Below are 24,313 nucleotides of genomic sequence, written 5' to 3' on the forward strand. Positions count from 1 at the left end.
AAATTTCATCAGTTCTGCCACCAGAACAAGACCTACCAACTTACTGGTTCTTTATTCCCAGCTGGCCAACAGATGACCAGCTTCAAAATCTTAGTTAGGGTCTTATTCCTTGGACCAGTCCTGACACTAACTGTCTATATCATGTTCCCGGGAAACTGGTTTCTGAGATGAATACTTACACGCAGGTGGTTTATGGGAAAGCGCTTTTCGAAGTAACATGGTGAGGGAAGGAAGAAGCATATCCGGCTGAAGCAGCTGATTGTGATGCTGTGGAAACGGAGACCTCACAAAAACTCATGAGATGTTCTCCATGTGGGATAGACTCTCACAGTTGTTCTAAACTGAGATATCAATTAGTCACTGGATACTAGCTGCCCTTTGCAAGAGGGCATGACCTTCGGCTGAGGGCAAATCAACGAAGGGAATTGTCAGTAATCTACACTCCTGGCAGAGAGGGTGTGTGCCTCGCTCTTGAGAGGAGTCTGGGCAGTGCATCACAGCATCCACTACACTGCCCCAACCTTACAGATCAGATTTTTTTTAATCTTTTTGTTAGAGGAGCTCTACTGTGCCTTCCTGTCTTAGCTGACCTTTGTGTTGTCTGACCTATACTACTTGCCCAGGTTCTACTTAACCAGCTGAATTTGGATCGCTTGTGCACGTGCATGACTATGTGTATAAATTTTGGGCAAATCAAGTCAAATTTCAGCAAAGGTCTGGGGTAGTAAAGCTTCAGTTACAGGAAAAAAGAGACCAGGATGGTCCTTATGACTTGGGCTCCATTTGAAAGGGTGACCCTACAGTCTGGACTCTGAGCACCAGCCTCTGCATCTGCCCTGTGACTCTGGGAGGACTAAGGGAGAGGAGAGTAGGGGGCCCATTGGAAAGATGAGAAGCAGGACCAAGTAGCTTATTTGTTTTAGATGTGAAATACACTATGAAGATGAGGCCTAAAGGGACATTTCTTTGTTCTCCAGGATAGTGTAAGAAAGCCATTGAGCAGAGTGTCCCTTGAAACACTGATACCGAAACCACTCAGGAAACTTGTTAAACACAGCCATTCTAGGCCCCGCTTCGGACATACTGGGTCACAGTTTCTGGAACTAGAACCTCAGGATCTGTCATTGCACCTGCTTCACAAGTCTGATGTCATCTAAAAGCTAAGCACATGCTGATGATCATCATGATCTGGACTGCTGCCCTGGGGCTGATTGCAGGAAGTCCCACGGCCCCTTCCTAAGCAGCCTTCAGCAGCTAGAGAGCACAGGATGGTGGTGAAATGGAAGTCAAGGTTACTCACAGGACAGGTGTTCTTTTAAGAACTTCAATGGAGTCAGTTAGGACTTTCACAGAACAGGGGCCCCACAGTCTGAAAGAGCCTTATCACTGTGTGCCTATTTACTCACTGTCCAATGACAAAGTGGCTGCCTGGGGCTGGGAGAGTGGCTCAGTGCTAGAGTGCTTGGCTAACAAGCATGAAGCCTTGAGTTCAAACCCCAGTGCCACCAAAAAGAAAAGAAAAGAAAAGAAAAAAAAACCAGCCCACAAAGTGGCAGTTTGGAAGAGAAAGAAGTATACTATACACATAGAGGTGTTGCTCAAACTTGAGCCTTGGGAATGCTAGCTGGATGCTTTCTGGAAGCATGACCCTGCTCAGTCTAAGGTCCTCAATCCTAGAATAGTGCTAGTTGAGGAGACAAAAGCCACCAGACAACATTCATCCCCTGAGATGTCTCTCAAAATTGTCAAAACATGGCCATTAAGCATGACTGTGAGGCAGCACCATGCCAAAAAAAAATTGGATTAAAAACATTTCTCCAAATGTTCAGATATTTGCAAATTGGTAGAGAGTGAACAGCCAACTGACTGAGGGATTTTTTTCACTTCAATTTTTAAAGCAAATGTCTGATGTCTATCAGAAAAACAATGAATTCCAGAACTAAGATCTATGCATCTTAGAAACAACAGACTCTTAACTCAGCAAGCAAAATAACTTAATAATGAAGATTCCCTCTTGGAAAGTCCCCAGGGTCTTGTTTAACTTTGGCTCTACAGGCTGGTTTTGATCTTTTCTGTCTGACCTCTGGAAACAGGAAGCAAAAAGGAGGACATGGCTCTTCCTGGGCTTCTAAGCAAGGATGGGAAGGTGACTTTTGTAGGTGTCTGGGAACAGGGACTCATGGTTCATGAAGTGAGAATGTCCGTTTTTAACCTGTGCCAGCCACAGTATTGAGACACAGTCAGTCCACTCACCCATGGAATGGCGTTAAGTACAGGTGACAGAAGATACCTATAGCTACATGGATGACAATGTCATGGAGTTGCTGGAGGGAGCTGGACAAGATAGTGTTAATTTCTGCTAAGGCCCTGATAACAGTATGAAAAACCATGGTTGCGAATGCTGAAAACCCAGATTTTCAGTCTGCAGGCAGAGTGGCCTCCAGGGGTGCTTGCTACATGCTACGGTTTGGATAGTGTATGTTCCTTAAAGGTTTGTGTGCTAAAAATGTTGGTCCCCAATGTAAAGGTATTGAGAGGTAGTGGGGTCTTTAAGAGGTGGGGCGTCATCAGAGGTTATTAAGTCATGAGGGCAGTGCCCTCATGATGGATTGATGTCATTCTTGAAAGACTGGGTTAGGGCTCACAGGAGTAAGTTATGTGTCGACACTAGGTTAGTTACCATGAGAGCAGTTTGTTATAAAGCAGGCCAGCCTCTCTAGGTCTCTCCATGTGCTCATCGTGCATGCACCTGCTTCCCCTTCTGCTTTTCTGCCTTGTTGTAATGCAGTATGAAGCCCTCACCAGAAGCTCTTGCTCTTAGACTGAACTGCCCTCAGAACTATGAGCCAAAATAAGCATAGTTTCTTTTCTTTATCATTTTACCCAGTTTTGAATGTCTTGTTTCAGCAACACAAAATGAACTAATCTGTAGGACTGGTGTCTGTTGAAAATTGAGATTGGGTATTCAGCAGAAGTTTATTTCCTGGTACTAGGTGAGTCATTCACAGTCACTGTGTCAGTAAATCTTCCTTTGCTGTGACAAATACCCTAAGGTAATTAGTTTATAAAGAAAACAGGCTTATTTTGCCTCACAGTTTTGGAGGTTTCAGTCCATGGTTGGTTGGCACCATTGCTTTTGGGCCATGGCAAGGCAGCACATCATGGGGAAGGTGAATGTGTGGTGGAGTAAATCTATTCACATCATGGCCAGGAAATTAAAAAGAGAGGAAGAGCAAGGAGTACACCTTCAAGAGTATACCTCCAGTAATTGGAAGACCTCCCATTAGGTCATACCTTTAAAAGTTTCCATCACCTCCCAATAGTGACAAGCTGGGGAGCAAGTCTTTATTTAACACATGAGTGTTTAGGGAACATTCTAGATGCAAATTATAACAGTCACAGAAGTGCAAATGTCAAGAGCCAGAACTCCCCATGGCAAGCCCTTGGAGCAGTGTTGTTACTTTCTCAAGGTTTCTCAGACCTTGATCTGGATCCCTGGTTTACAACCACTTCCTTTTCTTTGATACCACTCTGTCATCTATGTAAATTATTTTGTGGCTTTCTATTTTCTACCCCACCAAGTCTAAAGTACTATACCTGGTAAGTTTTGCTACATTTTGCCCCACCTGCACCAACTTAATTTTACTAATTGACACTTCTTACCTATCACCTGTCTGGTATTGTTTCTCTTGCCATGTGTACCCTTTCTTTAGCTTTATCCAATTTCTACCCTACTTCTAAGTCCTACATAAAAGCCACCTTTTTGTGAGGACTTCTTTGACTTGTTTTCACTATTTATCTCTCTTTTCTCTGCAATCCTATAGTATCTAGAGACAGATGGAGGCAAGTGGACATTAAAAGTACCTACTGTTTACAATGTTTTTACAGTGCTTACAGTAACTGATTTTGCCCTAAAAATAAGGACTTCTTAAGGAAGAATCCAGATCTTCCTCACGGTTTTGATGGGCACACAGCTAGTTCTCGTTGAACTAGCGAGGTGCATTGGCAACTTGACAATCAAGACCTGAAATGGGAAGACATTTAAGGGGACATGAAGTCTATGACTGAACACTATGATGGTGGCATAGTGAAAAGGTGAAGGGAATGTGGCAATGGTTCAGATGGGGTCTAAATTCAAGCCAAGTAGGGAATGGTATCAAAGTGCAGGTGCGGTGCTGTGCAGGTGATTCCTAAAGCTACATTGATAGTGATATTTTTGGAGGGACAGGAGAGCACTAGGCAGGAACAGTGTCAAACCCCTGCTCAGAGTAGCTGAGGTTGAGGGAAAACTGAGGCATGGATCCAGTTATATAGTCAGGACTGCAGAGTAGTCTTCCCCTGTCTGTAAGGGATATGTTCCAAATATGAATAGTGCCAAATCCTGTTATGTAATTTTTCTATGCATCCATGCATACATTTAATGCTTTTCTCATCTTAACTAAGCACTTGTTGTGCACTGTGCTTGTAAGTTTTGTAATTTGAGGTATGACAGTGAAACTAACATGGATTTCTTTCTCCTTTTTCACAGTTTCACAGATGGAAGGTTCTTTCTTAACACAGATCTTAGCAATCTCAGAATATGATTATTTCCTGTCTTTATTGTTAAGAACTTCCACCTTTTTACCTAAACAAAGCACATTATAGTTTCCCTTTGGCTTATCCAAATTGCCAACATCACTGCTGTTATACTTTAGGGCCACTTAAAGTAAAGTAAGGGTTACTTGAACACGAGCACTGTAATATTGTAACATTTGCTCTTATAACCAAGACAGTCACTAAGTGACTAAGATATTAAGGGGAAGATACCCTATACAGCATGGATATGATAGACAAACGAATGATTTACATTCCAGGTGGGAGACAGTCAGCAGCAAGAGATTTAATCATACAGAATGACATGCAATTTATAACTTTTGAATTACTTCTGGAATTTTCCACTTAATATCTTCAGACCTCAGTTGACCTTGGGTAAATGCAACTGTGAAAAGCAAAACTGTAGTTAAGGGGCTACTGTACTGTAGAGTGCCTTAGTGAGCACTTGGGTTCCCAAACTTCTCATACCTAATCCCGGTGTCTGAAATGCTGAGAGGTTTCAATACCTGAGGCAGCCAGGAAAGAAATAACCCTGAAGTCTCAGGGCTTAAAACAAAGATTAATTCCTGGTTTACTCTAACATCTAGGGGTAATGGTATAAGGTCAGAGATATCCTGCCCCATATAGACATCACTCAGGACCCCATGATGACCAGACCCCATTAGACCACCATTTCTAATGCTGACATCTCAATAGGAGGCCCAGGCTTACCTGAAACTTTGTGCCACTATGTCTGTAGAGAGTTAAATATTCACAGAAATGTTTTGGACTTTCCTGCTCATTATTTTATTGGCCCAAACTACTCACATTGGGCAGAACTAATTTCAAAAAGTAGGGCTGTGTAACGTCCCTTGTGCCTGGAGGTAGAGAACGGGATGTTGGTATACTAGTTATGCATATCAAATTGGGTCATGAACTGGGTTTTACTATGCCTTGTAAATCTTATGTCTATGTTTGGTGAGCAGTGAAGAGAAGCCTCATTACTGTCTTGTGCTGGAAAGAGTAGAATAGAGGGGAAGGTAGAGCTAGCAACAAAAAACACAGAGTCAACAAATAGTCTGTGGAGTAACACATACTCGGTTACAGCCACAGTCTGGAGTCTGAAACTGCATTTCACTTATAGGTGGGTCAAATGCTATTTCTGGTCATGTGTTTTCTTATTCATTAATTAGTGCTGCCTATACTATATGAGCTCACCATAAAGCTAAACCATTGCCATCAGAATTGGCCATTTTATTTCTGACAGAGAGGATGTTTCTTCAATAAGCTGTCCTCATACTGTCTCTCTTTGTCCTTACATAAATCATACCATGTGAGAGTTGATTGGCCCCACAAGAATTATGGCCCATGGCTAGAGAAAAGACCTCTAACTGGTCTGGGAATTGAATCATTCTTTAGCATCATACCTTGACTGATCCATTCAGCAACTGCATCCCAGGATCTTACTGAATTAACTTGAGTTTGCAAAAGTAATTAATTAGATGTATTTCAACATATCTATCTATTTATCTATCTATCCATCTACCTGTACATATAAATAGATAGATGAATAGATAGATTGATTGATTTAAGGAATTCCTAAACAATTACATATATATGTACTAATGCATACACAAACATAGATTGTACAAATGGCTACCTTTCAGAACATGGAAGTTGTGTCTAAGAGTTGTTGAACTACTTTGAAGAACCTCTGTACTACACTGTTGTAGAACAAGAGCCAGTTCCTTTATAAAATCCTATGTGGGCATGTCTCTGTTGTAGACCCTTCAGCAGGCACTGCAAAGAAATGTTCTGCTCCTGGGCACAGCTTAATGGATCAGGACTAACAGTGTGAAATGGATCCAGAGGGCACTAGCGATGGAGATCACAGCGGTAAATGATTCATCCCCTTCCATACTGGAAATCACATTGACAACAATTCTTGTTACACTGAGCCACTTAAGGAAGGGTAATTCTTAGAAACTGCTTGTAGGTGTTTATAGTGTGATTATTTGACTGGAGAGGCATCCTCTTCTTAACAAACCAGCAGTCACTGGCTTTTCTTGACTCCAGGTGAAGAGGTGATTTCCCTCTTTGAGTCAGTGTTTATAATTGGGCTGTCTGTTAGCCACGGTGGTAGGAAAACAATGCTAATGAGGTCAAGGGTTCAATGCCCACGTGGGTCAGTTAGCTTTTGTCTGTTCTTTGGCCAAAAGTCCTCTAAACTATGTCCAGCTATGATGATGGCAACAGAGACTGTGAGAGAGCCAGGGAACGTGAATGACTCTCTCTACAGTCCTGTTCTCCCTACTGTAGAAAACAACTCCAAGTTCATGTCCTTTTGTCAGCAAAGTCATCTTCAGGAATGAAAAGCTACCCATTAAAAAACAGTAAAGAAAACAGAGACTGTAATTCCCCAATCATGTCAAGGAAGCTGAAGCTACAGAGTCAATGGGTACAACTGGAGCACCTGCTTGGTCATTCTTTCTAATGAGAAAACAGCAGCAGCTAAAATAACCATTGCCCATGCCCAGTTTTCAATTTCTTATGTGCCAAAGATTCAACATTTGTGTAAGGAATAGAATAGATTAATCTGAATTTCATCTCTCCTTCTCTTACTCTCTCTCCAGCCATTATCTATTAGGGATCCCAATGACTAATGAAATGCTAATAGATAGCCAAGCAAAGAAGGCCCAAGTAGGACCGCCACCCTCAATGACTAAGATCTGGCTTGTTAACCACAATTCCCCATATATGCACCATCCTTAGGATTGCTCAATCTTCTGTAACACTATGTGGCAACGTGAATTAGAGAAGGCCCTAGTGGGGTATGATGGGAAAACTATGGTCTCCTGTGTGTGGGGTGTGGGGGTGCACATCCCTGGGAAAGTTCCTTAACTGCTTTGAGCCCCAGTTTCCTTACTTTTAAAAAGGGGATATTATCATTTACCTTGTTGGGCTATTGAAGAATTATATTATATGGTAGTATATGAAGTCTGACAGGTTTAGTGTGGTACCTGTCTTGTTTTAAGCATTTCCTCATGGCTAGAGCCCTTGTTAATATTGCACACATTTCTTTTCATTGTTTGGTAAACTTTCCCACTTATTGCAAACTTGTATGTGTAGAACATTCATTACTAAATTCTCATTAGCAGATGTTTTCCTGTCCCTTTCAGAAGCAGCAGCAGCAATAGACAGGTGATATATTCCCAGCTCAAGGGCTTGGGTCTTCCTTCTCCTTTGCTTAGGGGTGTTCAGAGGCACTTTCAAAACTTAGAAGCATAAGAGTTTATGCTTCCATGGGCAACCTGTGACCAAAAGGAAGATGGACTCACCCTCTTTCTGGTGGAGTGATTCTGAGCCATCCATGTGGTGTCTCAGTGGGTTCTAGAATGGAAACCCACCCACCAAAGGCACCTGTGTTGGCTGGTCTTCCATCTTTATTTCACTCTGTTCATTTCTTTATTGTGATTCCTGGGCTTGCCTTAAAAGTAAACTTGTAGCATTTACTTGTTTATCTGTCTCAAGATTTGCTTTTTGGAGAACCCAAATTAAAAAACCTAAAGTAAAAAACTCCTAAGGGTTTTATTTTTATTTTTAAAGTTAACCTATAGTAAAATTAACCTTTAAAAAAAGAGCAGCTCTATGAGTCTTGACAATGAAATGTCTATGTGATTACCACTATGGGATCCAGAGAGTTCTGTCGCACCCAACAACTCCCCCATGTTGTTGCCCTTTTGGGTCAAACCATCCCCCACCCCATCACTACATAGGGCAGCCATTCCTGTAAGGTTTGCTTTTTAATAATGTCAACAACTTGTAACCTTTGGAGACTGGCTTCTTTCACTTAGCATAACGTCTTTGAGACATTCCGTGTTTTTCTGTGTATTCCATGTTATTGTGTTTTGTGTTCATTCCTTTTCACTTCTCAGTAGTGTTCCATTGTATGGATGTAAGGTAGTTTATCAGTTCACTTGTTGAATTGCTTCCAGGTTTCAATGCCTATGCATAATATTGGTCTAAATATTCCATACATGTCTTTATGTGACCTTAACTTTCCATCTTTCTAGGGTAATCAACTAAGAGTTGATTTGCTATGTCATATGCTATGTGTATGTTTAAATCTATAATAAGATGCCAAGCTCTTTCACTGTGGCTGTACAATTTTTCACTCCCAGCCGTGATATGTGAGCATTCAACTTGTTCCGTTTCCTTGCTAGCTCTTAGTTTTGTCATTCATTTATTACCTTCGCCATTCCACATGGTTAGTAGTATTTCACTGTGGTTTTCTTTGCACTTCTCCAATGACCAATGGTGCAATTTTTTCATTTCTTTCTTTGTCATCACATGTCTCTGTGGTGACGTTCCAAATGTTTTATTCAGTTACTTGATTGCATGATTTGTTTTCTTACTGTCTAGTTTCAAGAGTCCTTTATATCCTTGAAGTATATGATTTGCAAATGTTTTCTCGGTCTGTAGCTTTTCATTTTGTTAATCATAGGGTCTCTCCCACACACCCAATCCTGGGGATGACAAGCACTCTGTCACTTGAGTCATACCCCTAGGCCTTTTTTTTTTTTTTTTGAGATAGAATCTTGCCAACTTTGCCTATGCTGGCCTTGATCTCATGATCCTCTTGATCCCTCCTCCCCTCTGTCCCCTGAAATAGCTGGGATTACTGACATACACTAGCATGCCCAACTAATCATTTAGTTTTAATAAGAACTAAATACTATATATATATATATAAATATAATTAGAGTATATATGTATACTATATATGTGTGTGCACGTGTGTGAGTGTATATATGTACACATACGTATACATGTGTATATAACATATATACATGTATATGCACGCGTGTGCACACACACACTATATGTCAATTGACAAAGGCAATATAGAGAAAAGGATTTAGACAAACCTGGACTTGAATCCTGGTTCACTCTTTTGTGGTGAACTAGCCCACTAGTTAAAGGATAGATAATAATAGGGCTTATCACCTAAGATTGCTATGAGGATTGAATAAGACACTGTATGTTTACACCTGTGACCGGTGCCAGGACATTTTAAATGTTCAATAAATGTAAGGATTCTATTCATATTGCACCATTCTTTTTCCTTTCCAAGCCTTGGCTTCCCCTGGTCCCTCTGCTTGCATTATTCATCTGCCCTCACTCCAAACTCCTTTCCTCTGACTCCTATCATTTCATAGCTGCCTAAGTAATTCCTATTCAAGGGACACCTCCAGTACGGGACAGGTGCCCCTTCCTTGTGCTCCCACTGACCCTTTAATGAGCTTCCCTCACACAGTTCATAAGGTCAGGAAGCTGTGAGCAAAGCCAGGACAGAGACAATGCTTTTATCACCTAGCATAAGGCCAGTCTGTCCGAGGAATGAATGTATGCATGCATGAATGAATGAATGCATTCGTCTCACGCTTTGTCTGGGAGTCCCAAGGGGACATTTCTTCTAAGCATTCAGTCCCTTAAAAGACAGCCTTAAATGCCACGAATGGATGTCTACAAGTTACACCAGGACCCTGCTTACAACCAGCCAAACAGACATTGAGTCTTTGACAAGTTGGATGCTGAATGGAGAAACTTGAATGCTTTGCATCTATTTGCTTTTACCACGTGCCATAAAAATTAAAAATACATTGCACCACAAGTGCAGTATTTAGTGTCTCACTTTAATTACATTCAAGTGTGTTGCTAAATAGTCTTGAGAAAACCTTAATGACCAGCTGTTCTACCCTTTTCCCATATGTCAGAAATGGTTTCTGAAATCACATTCTGGGACAGTAAGGTTGTATAATTAGACAGTGTATAGTTAACACTTCTAGATTTTCCTCTTAAACTGTGGACCCTTTACACTAACATATTGTGTGATTCTGCCAGTTTGGCACAATACAATTAAATGACGTGCCAACGGCAGCCAAGATATGCAAACTTCATCAGACGTGTTATGATTGTGTCATTATCTCCTCATCTCTTTTTCATTGCTGGGACTGTATGTGTGTGTGTGTGTGTGTGTTTGTGTGTGTGTGCTATGCAATATTCAGCATGGACGGCTGACAAATAAACTTAGTAAAGAGGGCTGTAAATTTTTAATATTCCCTTCATAATGCTATTTATCTCATTAGAATTAGATGAGAGAGTGGCTTTTGCATCTTTTAAACAAAGAACCATCCCTCAAATATACAGCAACCATTTAAGGAAACAGAAGAAAACTAAAATTCCGTGGCTAGAAGAGAAGACGATATTTTTATTTTGCTGCTGGTGGGAGAAATAGGGGATTTTTACCTACTTCCAAACTGGATCGAGCAGATAAAAGGAGTTGAATTTAGACAAACAATGGACTGTTGTGAAAATTGTGATTATTGTGAGAAAAAGTCATGAGTTGCTGGCAATTGTTTGATTCTGAGCTTAATGAGTTGTTTTTGAAAGCAGTAAAATTTGGTTTGATTAAATTCAGTTAATTCTTTGATTTTTAACATAGAGACTGAAATAGAAATATGAACTAAGGAAAGGAGAGAAAATTCTATCAACTAGACAATATTCTTTCAGTCTTCTTCTCGCCCAAGGAAAATGTCCTGTATGTCCTAAACCACAAGTCAAAAATGTAACTCTGATTTCTGATCAAAATTGCCCATATAAATACAGCACCAAGTCACAGCTAGAGTGCTCCTGATCCCGAAGCAGCAAGCTCATTTTTGAAAAAGGCTGAGAGCTTCACTCCTCTGATAAGACTGATTTACAACCTTATTCTCGCCTATGCTTGAATTTCCAATGACTTATTTAGATATAAGCCCCAATGGCTGTAATCACGTTTTAAATCTTGCTTTGCATCCTTGGTTATAATGTTCCTCAATTAATATTCAGAATAATGGAAGTGATATGCTGTTTTGCAAAGGGCTTGAACACAATCCAAAGCTTTGGGAAACTGACTCTCAGGAGGGTTAACCAGCATGTAAAACTTGCATTAATAAAAATCTGATCTTCTACCATGTGGCATGCAGAACACTTTTCATTTTTAAACATTTTAGCTTAATAATATGACATCTTTTGTCCTGTTTTTGAAAGGGATTTAAAAACAGCTCCTTCAGGTCAGGTCTACCTGTGTCTTATACAGAATTGGAGACTTGCAGCTTAAAGATGTAAGGATGGTTTTTTGCATGGCACACGAATCTGTGTTTCCATTACTTAACATAATAAGAGTAATAACAGACTACAACTGTTACTTGCTCCTCCAACTTACATCCAAAGAGTTTTTGATCTTTCCATCTTTCTTCAACTTTTCCAAAGCTCAAGGATCCAAGCTCAATATCTGAGACAAAAAGAGCTAAAACTTGTTTAAATAATGAAAAAATGATTCTTAATAATGAGATATTTTCCATAAATGGATATATCATTTTGATCATTAGTGGTCCTCTTTGTTATTTATTTTTAAATAAGCATCAATAACTCTGAGTCATTTGCATGTAAACAAGGATTTGAGTTCTCGATTTAAACTAAAATGACAAGATGAGAACAAAGTGGGAAAGAGTGAACTGAGTACTGTTTGGTTTATAACTAAATGAGGATGGGATAGAAATAGAGAAGAAAGATGACTGTGAAATCAGAATAGAAAAAAAAAATCACCGTCTATCTTAGTAGAGTAATTGTTTCACTTAAGACCAGAAATAAAGGCAAGCAAGCAATGCCTCTGCCCTCTCCTTTCTCTTTAGTGACCCTGGGTGCTTTCAGGGCCTGTACAAGCTCAGGATTCTCCTCTGTTAAGATCAAGGCCAACACTTCTGTCCATCAGGAAAGGGAAGGTTCTCCTCCATTGGATTAAAGATGGCCTGGAAGAATTTTATTCTTTCCCTTGCCAGGCTTTAGAAATTTAGCTTCCATAAAGGGAGCTGCATGATCATTCTTTTGGTTTCTAGGCTAAAGCAGAAGACATCTTGGAGCCAGTTCTTTACTGCTGGGCATTATTAGGGTTTTGTAACATGTTCAGCAAATGATCAACACTACTGAAAGAACCCACATACAAGTCCTCAGAAAGTGGCTACCTGTCTGCTGCAGGAGGTGCTGGTTCCTGCATGGGAGCCCATTTCCCAGTCCACCTTTCCAGCAGCAGGAGCCTCACTCTTCCTTAAGAAACAGACTCTTTTCATTTCCTCAAAGTCTGCTCTGAGATGAGGGAAGTGCAAAGAAGGTGACTGAATTCTTGCAGGAGTATTGTCAAAAAGGAGTCAGCCTAGCCCTGCTCATTCTTTTTTTTTTTTCTCTGCTTCTATTTGAGATGTGACAGCTTGTCCCAACACTCCTTCCCACCATCACCATCCAACACAAGATCCTTGCCAGAAATGAGCCAATGCAGGCAGTATGACTTTGAACCTCCAAAACTGTGAGTGAATCCCTTTCTCTTTTATAAAGTTGTTTGCTTTTGGTATATTGTTGTAGATACACAAATCTGACTAACACACTATTAACTATTGAAAGGACTTTTACTATGTCAATGAGTACTAAGCATATTTTAGAATCCTAAGAATGAAAAGAATGTATCAAAGAGTTTATAGTCAAGAATTGGCTTTCCTTAAGTTAATCAAATATAATATATAAATTAAGATCTCAGGCCTACTCTTGAAATTTAAACATTTTCTTCAAATATATGTAAATATGTATTTCTCTTTTTTTCAATACCAAACCATAAAATGCAATGAAATAATACAATGCAGTGATGTTTTCTGATAGCAGAAGAAATTTAAATGAAATTAGATTGATTTCTTGGATAAGACTGTATCTACTAAAATTTTCTGCCTCTAAAGACACTGCTGCTTAAACTGAGGTCTCTGAAAAGCATCTGATGTGGTTCAGTGTAGGCATCACACGTTGCATGAATGGAATGATAAAAACACAGCTTTCTTACTATGATAGGGATGGGTAAAAGCAGTGTTGCTGTATCAACCGAGAAAAGTTCAAATGGAAAAAGTAACTCCTTTCTCCCCCATAGAGGATGGTCCTCGTCACCACCCTCCAAAGTCACAAGATTCTCTACCCCGTAAGCTACAGCTCACAGTGATGAACTTACAGTGATGATAAGCCGTCTACAGCAGAAGTCAGAACACCACAGCCCCCAGGCCAGATCCAGGGTACCTCTTGTTTCTGTAATGTGACACCCCTCAGAATTCAGCCTTGCCCTCTATTCTTGAATTGTCTGTGGCTACTTTCCTGCCCTGCCCTACAGCAGAGGTGTTAAAGCTGAAGCAACGCCTGTCTGGCCACACATCCGGAACCATTCACGCTCTGGCTTGACCCAGAAGTTTCTTCTTGTTTTATTCCAAATAATGCAGGTGCTCAAATCCTACCTTAGACCTATTAGTATTTGAAAGAATAAATAATGCTCATATGTATTATTAAATATAAAACGTATCATCAAACGTGTTATTAAACATAAAATCCACAGTGATTTTGATTATAGACAACTATTTTTTTTCCAAGAAGTTATCTATAATTCATGCCAAGCACAAGGAATGTACCTTTAGGGCAAGTACTAGATTTTATTTATCTTTGCATCATAACACCTAACCCAGCAACCAATGTAATTGATGTTTGCTTCTTTTTGAGACAAAGTATCTCTCTGTAGCCCAGGCTGGTCTTGAACTCAAGAGCCTCCTGCCTTAGCCTCCAAGTGGAGGGATTATAGAAAGCACCACCATGTTCAGCTTTGTAATTGGATGTCAATAATGCTTTTGATAAGAGAATATCAATAAATGGGAACGAGAAGGATGCCTAGATTGCAGATACAACTAGAATTGACACAAAGTCACAGTACTTCGCAAGCACCATCTCGACCTTGGACGTATGTCCTGCAACTTTCCATGAAGATTTTTCTCTTTCTTCCTCCAACCTCAATCAAACCTAGAAAAACAAAAATGCCACTGATTGTGAATCTGAAATTCAAACAAAATTTTCCAAGAATGTCAAATGCTACATGCCTTGGTCTGTAAAAACATGGTCATATTCTTATTGCCTGGGACATGCAGGAAAAAAAATTCAGCTCATCATGAGAAACAGTGCAGATGGTATATTTGGCATCACCAGCCTGTGTAGATCAGAGATGCATTTATTTACATGACTTTGTTTGCATTGTGACCATTTATCCTAGCCCTTGCTCACATTCAACCTCTTTAAAGGGTCAAGAGGGAGTGAACCATTTTGCCCATGGGATCAGAAGTCACAAACCCCCTGTAGGAGGGAATGTTTGCATTTCCTTCTACCTGCAAAATACTCATTTCTTACAGCATCCGAAAACATTTGGTTATGTTATCTCGTGGGCCCAGGAGGAGTGTGGAGTGTGCCAAATTTAAGAGCCATTGCCAAATGCCATAGTCTGCGCTATGTAGACAGAGCACGCCAGTGGATCTGGCGCTAACTAGTTGTTGATTCCAGCTCTGCCTCAGAAGCAAAGAATCCCTGCTAGTCATTTCCATTTGGGATCACGCCGTTCGCCTTTGGTTGTGATATCTTTGTGTCTGTGCACAAATGCAGGCCTGTGAGCACAGTTGATTGACTACTGTGATGGACCTTTTTGGAGTTGGGACAGTAAGCTCTGAAAACTGCACCAAATGGTCGCAGACCCTTGGTTGACTAGGAGATGCTAAAAAAAAAAAAAAAAAAAAAAAAAAAAACCCAGCACAGTGCCTTAGGAAAGCCTTGGAGAACTTGGTTCTGGACTGCAGAATATCACTTGCTGGGGTAGTGCTTGGAGCACTCATCTGGAACGTAGGAACAGGTTATTTAATTATTCTGAGCTTTTCTTCCTCTTCTACCAGGGACCATCATAAGGTTGTTATGGCAAATTTCAAGTGTGCCGCCAGAATTCACATGTTGGAAGCTGAATCCCCAAAAGTCATGTTAATGGTCTTTGGAGGTGGGCCTTTGAGAAATAATTAGGAGTGTGGAGGTGGTGAAGGTGGGACCTCTATGATTTGGAGTAGTGGCTTTTTAAGAAGAGAGATCCAAACTAGCTCGTTTGCTCTGTCTCACCATTTGATGGCCTGCACTACCTTGGGACTCTGCAGAGAGTCCCTGCCACCAAGACCCGCATCAGATGTAGCCACTATCCTTGGATCTCCAAAACCATGAATGGAGTAGACCCTTATTCCTTATAAACTACCCAGTCTGTGATATACAGTTCCAGCAACAGAAAACAGGCTAAGAAGCAGAGCATGGTGGTGCCTGCCTAAAATCTGTTACCCTGGAGGCAGAGGTAGAAGGATTGAGAGTTTGAGTCAAGCCCAGACAAATGCCTCAAAAATAAAACAACCTGTTTGGCTATCCTTATCTCAACCAGCAAAAACACTTGTTCCTTCCTATTATTGCTTATACTCTCTCTTCAACAAAATTAGAGATAAGGGCAAAATAGTTTCTGCTGGGTATTGAGGGGGTGGGGGGGAGAGGGAGGGGGCGGAGTGGGTGGTAAGGGAGGGGGTGGGGGCAGGGGGGAGAAATGACCCAAGCCTTGTATGCACATATGAATAATAAAACAATAAAAAAATAAAATAAAATAAAACAACAACAAAATGTCTGGGTTCGCGGCTCAGTGGTAGGCCATTTGCCTAGCATGCACAAGACCCTGGTTCAATCCCCAGTACCACACACACAAACAACAAAGAGAAACCCAGATAATCCACACAAAGCATTCCACCTGGTAACTGGCTCAGAGCTGGTTTTCAGCAAGCATTTGTATTACTTATTACTATTATTGTCATTACTTATTACTATATATCACCATTGCTGATATATGTATGTGCTTAATCCACAAGGTAGTTAAGAAAAACAAATGAAATGGCCACGTTAAAACACTCTGTAAATGTGCAGAACTTGGTGGATGTACGGAATTCCTATTTTGGAAGGAAGGGACAGTGATGGCTGAATGGTAAATCTCATCTCAACATGATATAGGCCTTTGGACAAGAGCCCCTAACCCGTTAGAACTGAAAAAACACTCTGCATCTTTCTAAATCCTTGAAAATGCCTATCTGTGGTAACTCTCCCTTCTTATGGTGACATATGTCAGTGAGAAGGGGGCTGAGGAGCTCTTGAGAAAATTCCTGAGCAGAGCCTGGCTGGACCCACATGCTGCCTGGACTGTGCTCACTGCTGGGTGTTCAGCCCATCACTGAGGGGCTCAAGGGGAGTTCTTCCAGAAAGTGACAACAAGAACAAGCATCTGAGCCATCTCCCAGCAGCAGTGTTCAGACAGAACAACTTCCTGGTTTGTTTGACAGTTTGTTACCTCAACTGGCTTGTTAGCCTAACGGTTCCACTCAGTAGGCATTTATTGCTTTCCACTGTCCCTAACCTAGTGCAAAAGGGGCTATGCACTGAAGAAGCTGGGTGAAGTTATCTTCCTTCTGGTTGCAATGGATAAAGAAGGAAGGAATCAAGGCTACCCTTGGGAGGATGAAACTATATCAGAGTCCAGTCTTTTTATAAGCCCGTTGCACTATTTTTATAAGTGCAATGCTTTATGAGGAAAGATTCTTGCACAGTGTTCTCCACTAGGTTTTCATATGGAGTCTTAAGGTCAATTGAAAGAAATCCCAGGTGTTCAAAGTGGCAGCCACTAGTCATGACAATAGAAGCTCTGGTATCACCGGCCTCACAGTGGAGAGGCAGAAGGGTGCCCCCAAGGCCTGGTTCACAACACTGGAAACACCTGTGTCAATCAATCCAGGAAGAAGTCCCATAATTGACACCCACTGGCTTGTTTTCAAATGCTTCAACCATCTAGTTCTAGGGACATAACAAGTCTATAACAAAAATTTAAGATTAATATAATAACAATAGATAAGATTTGCCAAAGACCAGAGGCCAGGCCTTGTTATAAGTGCTTTCTGTATGTTGGTTAATTTTATATTCACAGTAAGTTAATGATGAGGTCATTAACATTATTATTTGATTTGCAGGTGAAGCCTTGGAAAACCTAACTAGCTTGTTCAAAGTCACATAGCTACAAGAGGTGGAGCTTGAAATGTAACCCAGGCCTTTAAGCCATGGACCTGCACTACAGGCTCAGGTTTAAAAACACTGCTCGCTTTAAAAGGAAACTAAACACTGAATTTAGGAAAGTGTTCACTTATGATGTTACTTTAACAGATTGGATTTTCATTCTGGGTTCAATATTTACATCTTATATGGGTATAACTAGTAAAAATTGTGCAAACAAGTAGCTTGTAGCATGTGGAAGGTAATTTGGTGATTGCTTTGAGGCCATGAAAGACAGGAAGAAGGGCAGGAAGAGAGAGATGAGGGAGAAAGGGAGAGGGAGAGAAGAAAGGAAGGAGAATGGGGGGGAGGGAGAAGAATTGCATTAAATTTGGTGCTTCGGCAGAAGTTGTGTGTGTGTGTGTGTGTGTGTGTGTGTGTGTGTGTGTATTATACACATTAGAACGAAAGCATTTTTCCATTATAAGGGACATACTTTCTTTACTCATCCTGCTCCTTTCTACAGTGCTCTTCTCAGAGAAGTGTCTAAGAGTGACCCAGCACATTCTAACTTCCATATCCTAAGCATAGTTTTATACCCTCCATTGGGGGAGAGGGGTCCCTAGAATCATTGTCAAAAAAAAACTGATGACAGTGTTCACCCTGTGAGTTACTCCACTCCAGATGGCAATCCCTGTCAGCCTGGGAGGGGGAGCTAGTGACAGCTATGCTGTCATCATTACACCACATCTCAGTGGCTGGGATTGTTGCAGCTCCCTGCGGGCCTGTGCCCTGGCAGGCAGGTGGCAAAGAGACGATGGGGACTTTGCAGGCCATACAGAGTGAGATGTCCTTTCTCTGTGACCTAAATACACAGACAATGCACATCACTACCAGGGTATTTGCTAGGTTATCTATGCATGTTTGCCCCTCTGCCTTTCTCTGTGTGTGCTTCTTGGGATCGAAGAGTCTGTTGTTAATCTTTGAGCTTCTAACGCTTAACATAATGATTCAAAATGGTTTTTGGATAAAAAATAATGGAAGTACCATAATAAGCTTATGTCCTATTACAGGGTGACAAATTGACATGAAAGCAGCCATGTCCACGAACAGGGTAGTAATATAAGTCTACACAAGAAAGAAAGACAGTCAGTTCTGAGTAGTGGGTGAAGGCAAGGAAAAGGATGCAGAGAGGAGATAATTCTTGAGTTCATTTTAAAGACAAAAGAAGTTGCCTTGCTAGACATTTGGGGAAGGAAGGAGGTAGCATGAGCATTGCAAGTAGGAAAAAAAGCTGAGTAAAGATATGGATCATAGTTGCAAAGGAGAGCAACCTGAATGATGCAGCTATGGAGCTAGGCAGAAGTCTAGTCACAGAAAGGTCTAGAAAGGAGAATCAGTCCACCATGCTAAGGAGTGAACTTTATCTCAAGGGCAATAGAGGACTCTTAGAGGGTTTTTAGCACAAATGTGATTTAAATAGAACTACTTTTTTTTTTTTTAAAAGAAGATCTCAGTTGATGATTATGTTCAGAAATGTTTGACAAGGTCAAGATCAGAGCAGACAAGTTTTTTTTAAGGAGAGAGAACAGTGAGCAGCATGTGGAAAAGCCCAGAAATCAGAAAGAGGTTGGTTCATGAGAAAATATTCAGAGCAGAGAGGCTATACCAGGAGTTCCAAAGAGAACCAACTGGATTGGGGTCAGAGAAGCAGCAGGGGACACGGGAGAGAGGAGAGTGACGCAGGGAGCTCAGACAGAAAAGACAGGCACAGGTCTGATTGGATGTCTGCACAAATGGTCTTGAGGTGATTATGGAAGCCCAGGTTGAGGTAGGCAGTATGCAGTTTACGAGTGAGCTTTCAACTAGAAACTAAGATATTAGACTCAGCCCCATATAGACTGGGAGAAGTTCAGGTTGAGAATGAGATTACTGAGGGGCAATTTCATGCAGTGTATCGTGAAACCAAAACAATATTAAAAACAAACAGTATGGTAAAGGGAAGGTGTCACCATTTACATAGCAGGCAGGGAAAGAGAAGTCAGGAAAGGCAGGGCTGGCTTTCTGCATTTGTGACTGAGAGAAAGTACAGTAGTAAGAAGCCAGAGAGATTGAAATTCAAAGGGAAGCTTAAAGGAATTTAAAGTTTATGAGGCAACACTGAGAGAGAGGTCGAAAATACTGCAGAGGTAAATATAATATCTGAATTTATATTGAGATGACTGAATGGGGTGTAAGGAACTGAATGAAAGGGTCAATATTGTCCTGAAGGACAGATGTTTTCTTATGAAACTGGGGGGAAGCATAAATTGGGAAGAGATAAGGAGGACTCCAGAATTAGCCATAGATTCAGGGATAAGAATTCTCATCTGCCAGCTCTGGTTTTCTCAACAAAATAAAAGTCAAGTTTATTGGCTGAGAAAGAGGATTAATGGTGGGAACAGAATGAGAAATAAATACAGTAGAGAATTGGAGAGGTTCAATGGAGTCCCACGGAACCCCTCATTTCTGATTGTCAGAAAAAGAATAGAAACTTCTAAAGTACATGGAATCAGCTAAAATGCATATTCTGTTTTAGTGAGTTTGAAATTCCACTAAGTTTTCATATCAACTAAAGAATAAAAGCCAAGCAAACCAAGTGTTGGGAGATGTTGGGGGTGGAATCACTAGTGTCCAAAGATCAAATTTGAAAACAACCACCACCATGGACCCTGGACAAGAATCAATGAGATGCCATTCCCCTAACAAAGCCTGAGTGTAAAAAGATTACACTGCTATGCTGCTAGCAAGACAGGCTTAGAGACCATAACATTGAGCTGATTCACACTTAGACAGTTGTATGGATGCTTAGCAGCTCATCGATAGGGCACTATCAGATAGTGGATGGCATATCTGAACCAAAGCAGAGGGTTTCCATGTCCTGGATAGTAGGACAGAACAGAGGCTCCTTCTCTGGAGAAGCACTGGGTCCTAAGAGGAAGGCCAGTGTCCAGTTAAGAAGAGCACTGAATTGCCAGACATGGCGGCTCACGCCTATAATCTCAGCTACTTGGGAGGTAGAGGTAGGATTGTAGTCCAATGCCAGCCTTGGACAAAAGCATGAGATCCTATCTGAAAAACAAACTAAACAAAAGCAAAAAGCACTGGGAGGACGACTCAAGTGGTAGAGCACTTGTCTAACAACATGAGGCCATGAGTTCAAGTCCCAGTATTCCCCACAAAAAAGAGCATCAGACTGAAAGGTGGAATATCCTTTTCACAGTAAAACAGAAGATGTCCTAAAAGGTCTTATCAAGACAAAAATATATAAACATTTATCATCAGTTAAAAATTCTTTGTGATCTAGTAGTAGAAATGTGTTGCCTTGATATGACTTAAAATTTGTGTCTGAAGCCAAAATACAATATCTTACTTCAAAGTGAAATAGCGAAAGCATTCTTATTAAAAGTAAGACAAGATAAATATTAATGTTATCACAATTATTCATTGAAGACTACTCTGAAGTTACAGCCAATGAAGGGGGAAGAAAAGAAAAATAATAAATACTCCTGGAGAAGAAAGAAATTTATTATTACTTACAGACAATATGATTGTATGCTTGGAAAACCTATGAGGATAAACTAAAAAAATTTTGAACTAATTAGAAAGTTTAAAAGATGGTCAGTTATAAAATGAACAAATAAAAAGCTTACTTCAAAAAGCAGAAAGGATCGGTTAGAAAGCATGAGAAAAATGTCCTGCCAACCAGAGTAACATAATTTAAAATATATAAACACAAATTTAATAAAAGTTCTTTGGGAGCTACATGAAAAAAATTGGAAAATTTTACCAAAAGGCATGAAAACAAAGTTTCTGTTATGTTCATTAAAGGTGAGATATAGTATTATAAAGACATTGATAGTCCTTGAAGAGATATATTCATTTAATGTGATTTACAAATCCCTAATTGTTTTTTGCAACTAGTTAAAATTATTATGAATTTACCTACATACATGAGCTTATGAGAAAAGCAAGAAAAAAATGAGATAAATTGTACCATCAGAGCTAAGAATTATTATAAATATACATTTGTGCAGATAGAATCAGAAATGAATCCTAGCATAATTAAGAATTTAGGATGTGGTAAAGTTAGAATCCAATAGGTAAGAGAGCGATTGCTTATCCCTCAGGTGAAGCTAGGATGAATGGTTAACTGAGGCTTTACGCCCCTCCTTGTCCCAGTGTCAGTGTCTATGTATTTATGAGGCTCCATCTGCCCCTGGCCATCAGCGGCTGTGCTCATTTAGCAATGCTTTTCTCCCAGTCCCAAGCCATAGTTTCTACTGCCTCTGTCTGTCATGGGAAGCTACAGCAGTTCTAGCACCCAGGTCAGACCCAGGCAAGTCCATGGTCTTTCCCAACAGCTGCCAACAGTGTTTGGGTAACACAATTCAGAAGTGCAAACTCTAGCCATTGAAAAAGGAAGAGCTGCTGATCAGTTCCTCACCCCTCATTTCTCCCCTATACCATGAACTCACACATTGGTTCTGGCCTCTCTGTTGACATTCTGCATGACTGAGCAGTCACTGTGCTTTCCTGTGAAACTGGGGCCAGTTTAGTAATCCTGCACTACCGTGAGTCCTTCCTCCTTCCCTTCTTCATTTTCCCTTTCCCTGCACTCTAATATCCTGGCATTCCTCTCCCCACAAACCTCGAACATGGACATTGCCTCAGGCTCTGCTTTATAAGGAGCTGGAGCTAAGACACATTCCCTTTTCATGCCTCATTCCCAAATAAATCACAGATGGATTACACCATTATGATGTAAAAATCATTTAAACAACAAACAGAAAACCTATCATCTAAATAGATAACATCATTATTGAGGTGAGGAAATTCTAAGGCAAGAATTTCATACATTTAACTATGTGAAAATCTGAAATCTCTTCATATTAGAAATATCATAAGTAGAACTAAATGAAAACAACAAACAAGAAACCATAAGTAGAATTAAATGAAAATAACAAACAAGAAAATATTTGTAATGTCTTTGGCAAAAATAGGACAACACATATTAATAGGCTGATACAACTTAATAAACAAAAAGCAATTACAAATCAAAAAACTGGAGTAAAATGGGATAAGGAATTGAATAAGTAATCCATAAAGAAGAATAAGTGATTTTAAAAAATCATATGGAAATATTCAGGTTCACAAAAGTCAAGGAAATAGAAATGAAAAGAAGGTTTATTATTTTCTCTTGGCATACTTGCTAAGATTAAAACCAAAGGCAATGCCAAAAATGGGGGAGGGTGCTGTGCTGCTTTTATAAAAACTTCTGTGAGATCTGGAAATTTGTACATTCTTTCTAGGAACATAAAAGCTATAAGAAGTATCTTATCCTTTAAGCTGATAAATCCCTATGTAATAATTTATCCTAAAGAAATAATTACTGAACAAAAACTTTATGTCCAAAGATAATTCAGACCAACATTGCTTACAAGAATAACACCTGGAAATAAAATAAACTCCAGTGAACATTATTTAAAATAGCAAATACTGGGAAAAAGATAAATACCTAAGAAAGAGACTGGCCAAACACATTTTTGCATATTAACAGAACATGATTCTCTGCATCTATTGCAAATTGTAATTTTGAAGATATAAAACGTTGTGTGGGTTAGGTGCCAGTGACTCATACTTATAATCCTAGCTAGTTGGGAGACTGTGATTGGGAAGATCATGGTTCTAGGCTAGCCCAGGCAAAACAGTTCAAGAGATCCCATCTCAAGAGAAAAAGTTGGGTGTGGTGGTGCATGTCTGTCATCCCAGTGGTGCAGGAAGCTTTCAATAGGAAGATCACAGTCCAGGCTAGCCTGGACAAAATGTGAGATCCTGTCTCAGAAATAACCTGTCTCAGAGCAAAAAAAAAAAGCTACCAGGCATGGTGGCTCAAGCCTATAATCCCAGCTATTCCAGAGGCAGAGATGAGAAGGATCAGGTTTGAGGTTAGCCCAGGCAAAGAGTTAATGAGACCCCAAAAGAACCAATAAAAGCCCGGCATGGTGGTGCACACATGTGTCCTAGCTACACAGAAGTATAAATAGGAGGACTGTGGTTAAAAAAAAAAAAAAAGTAAAACGTTCTGGGGATGGTAGAGAATCTGCTTAGTAAGCACAAGGCCCTGAGTTCAAATCCCAGTATGGTCAAAAAATTGCTTATAAAATTATATCAAATAAAAATTTAAATACAAAAATCCCAAAATACTTACATGGTAGATGCAACCAACCCTCTTCTCTCCTTTCACAACCTCTCTACAACTAAATTAAACTAAACAAGAAATGGAAGCACGAACATTAAAAAATTAATGGTGAATCTCTCATGGATATTTTCTACAATAATTCTGTTAACTTCAGTTAATATTATTTTTAGATGATTTTGCACCATAAACTTCATTGAAAAAGCTAAAACTCTAAAACTTCTAGAAGAATATGTAGGAGAAAATTTGGAAGACTTTGCAACAACAAATAGTCCTTAGGACATAAAAAGAAAAAAAGATGACAATTGGACTTTATCAAATTTAAAGCTTCTGCTCTTCAAAAGGCATGAAAAGGCAAGCCACAGTGAAGGTATTTGTAATATGTGTATTTAACAAAAGAATTGTGCCCACCATATGCAAAGAGGCCTTACAAGTCAATAAAAGGACAACCCAATTTTAACAATGAGCAAAAGATTTGAACAGACGCCACAAAAGTAGGTCTACAAATGACAATGA

The 24,313-nt window shown here is 40.0% G+C and overlaps 1 protein-coding gene across 1 annotated transcript in view; it reads left to right on the top strand.

The window, feature by feature from the left end:
* The window catches only part of LOC141413652 (uncharacterized), a 143,219-nt gene that overhangs the window by 106,371 nt on the left and 12,535 nt on the right, over positions 1 to 24,313 (top strand). The window contains exon 4 of the mRNA XM_074044799.1: positions 12,869 to 12,973. The gene's annotated coding sequence lies outside the window, so the exon portion shown is untranslated. The remainder of the gene's footprint in view (positions 1 to 12,868; positions 12,974 to 24,313) is intronic.

Source organism: Castor canadensis, chromosome 11 (assembly GCF_047511655.1).
Source record: "Castor canadensis chromosome 11, mCasCan1.hap1v2, whole genome shotgun sequence".
In the NCBI taxonomy this organism is placed as follows: domain Eukaryota; kingdom Metazoa; phylum Chordata; class Mammalia; order Rodentia; family Castoridae; genus Castor; species Castor canadensis.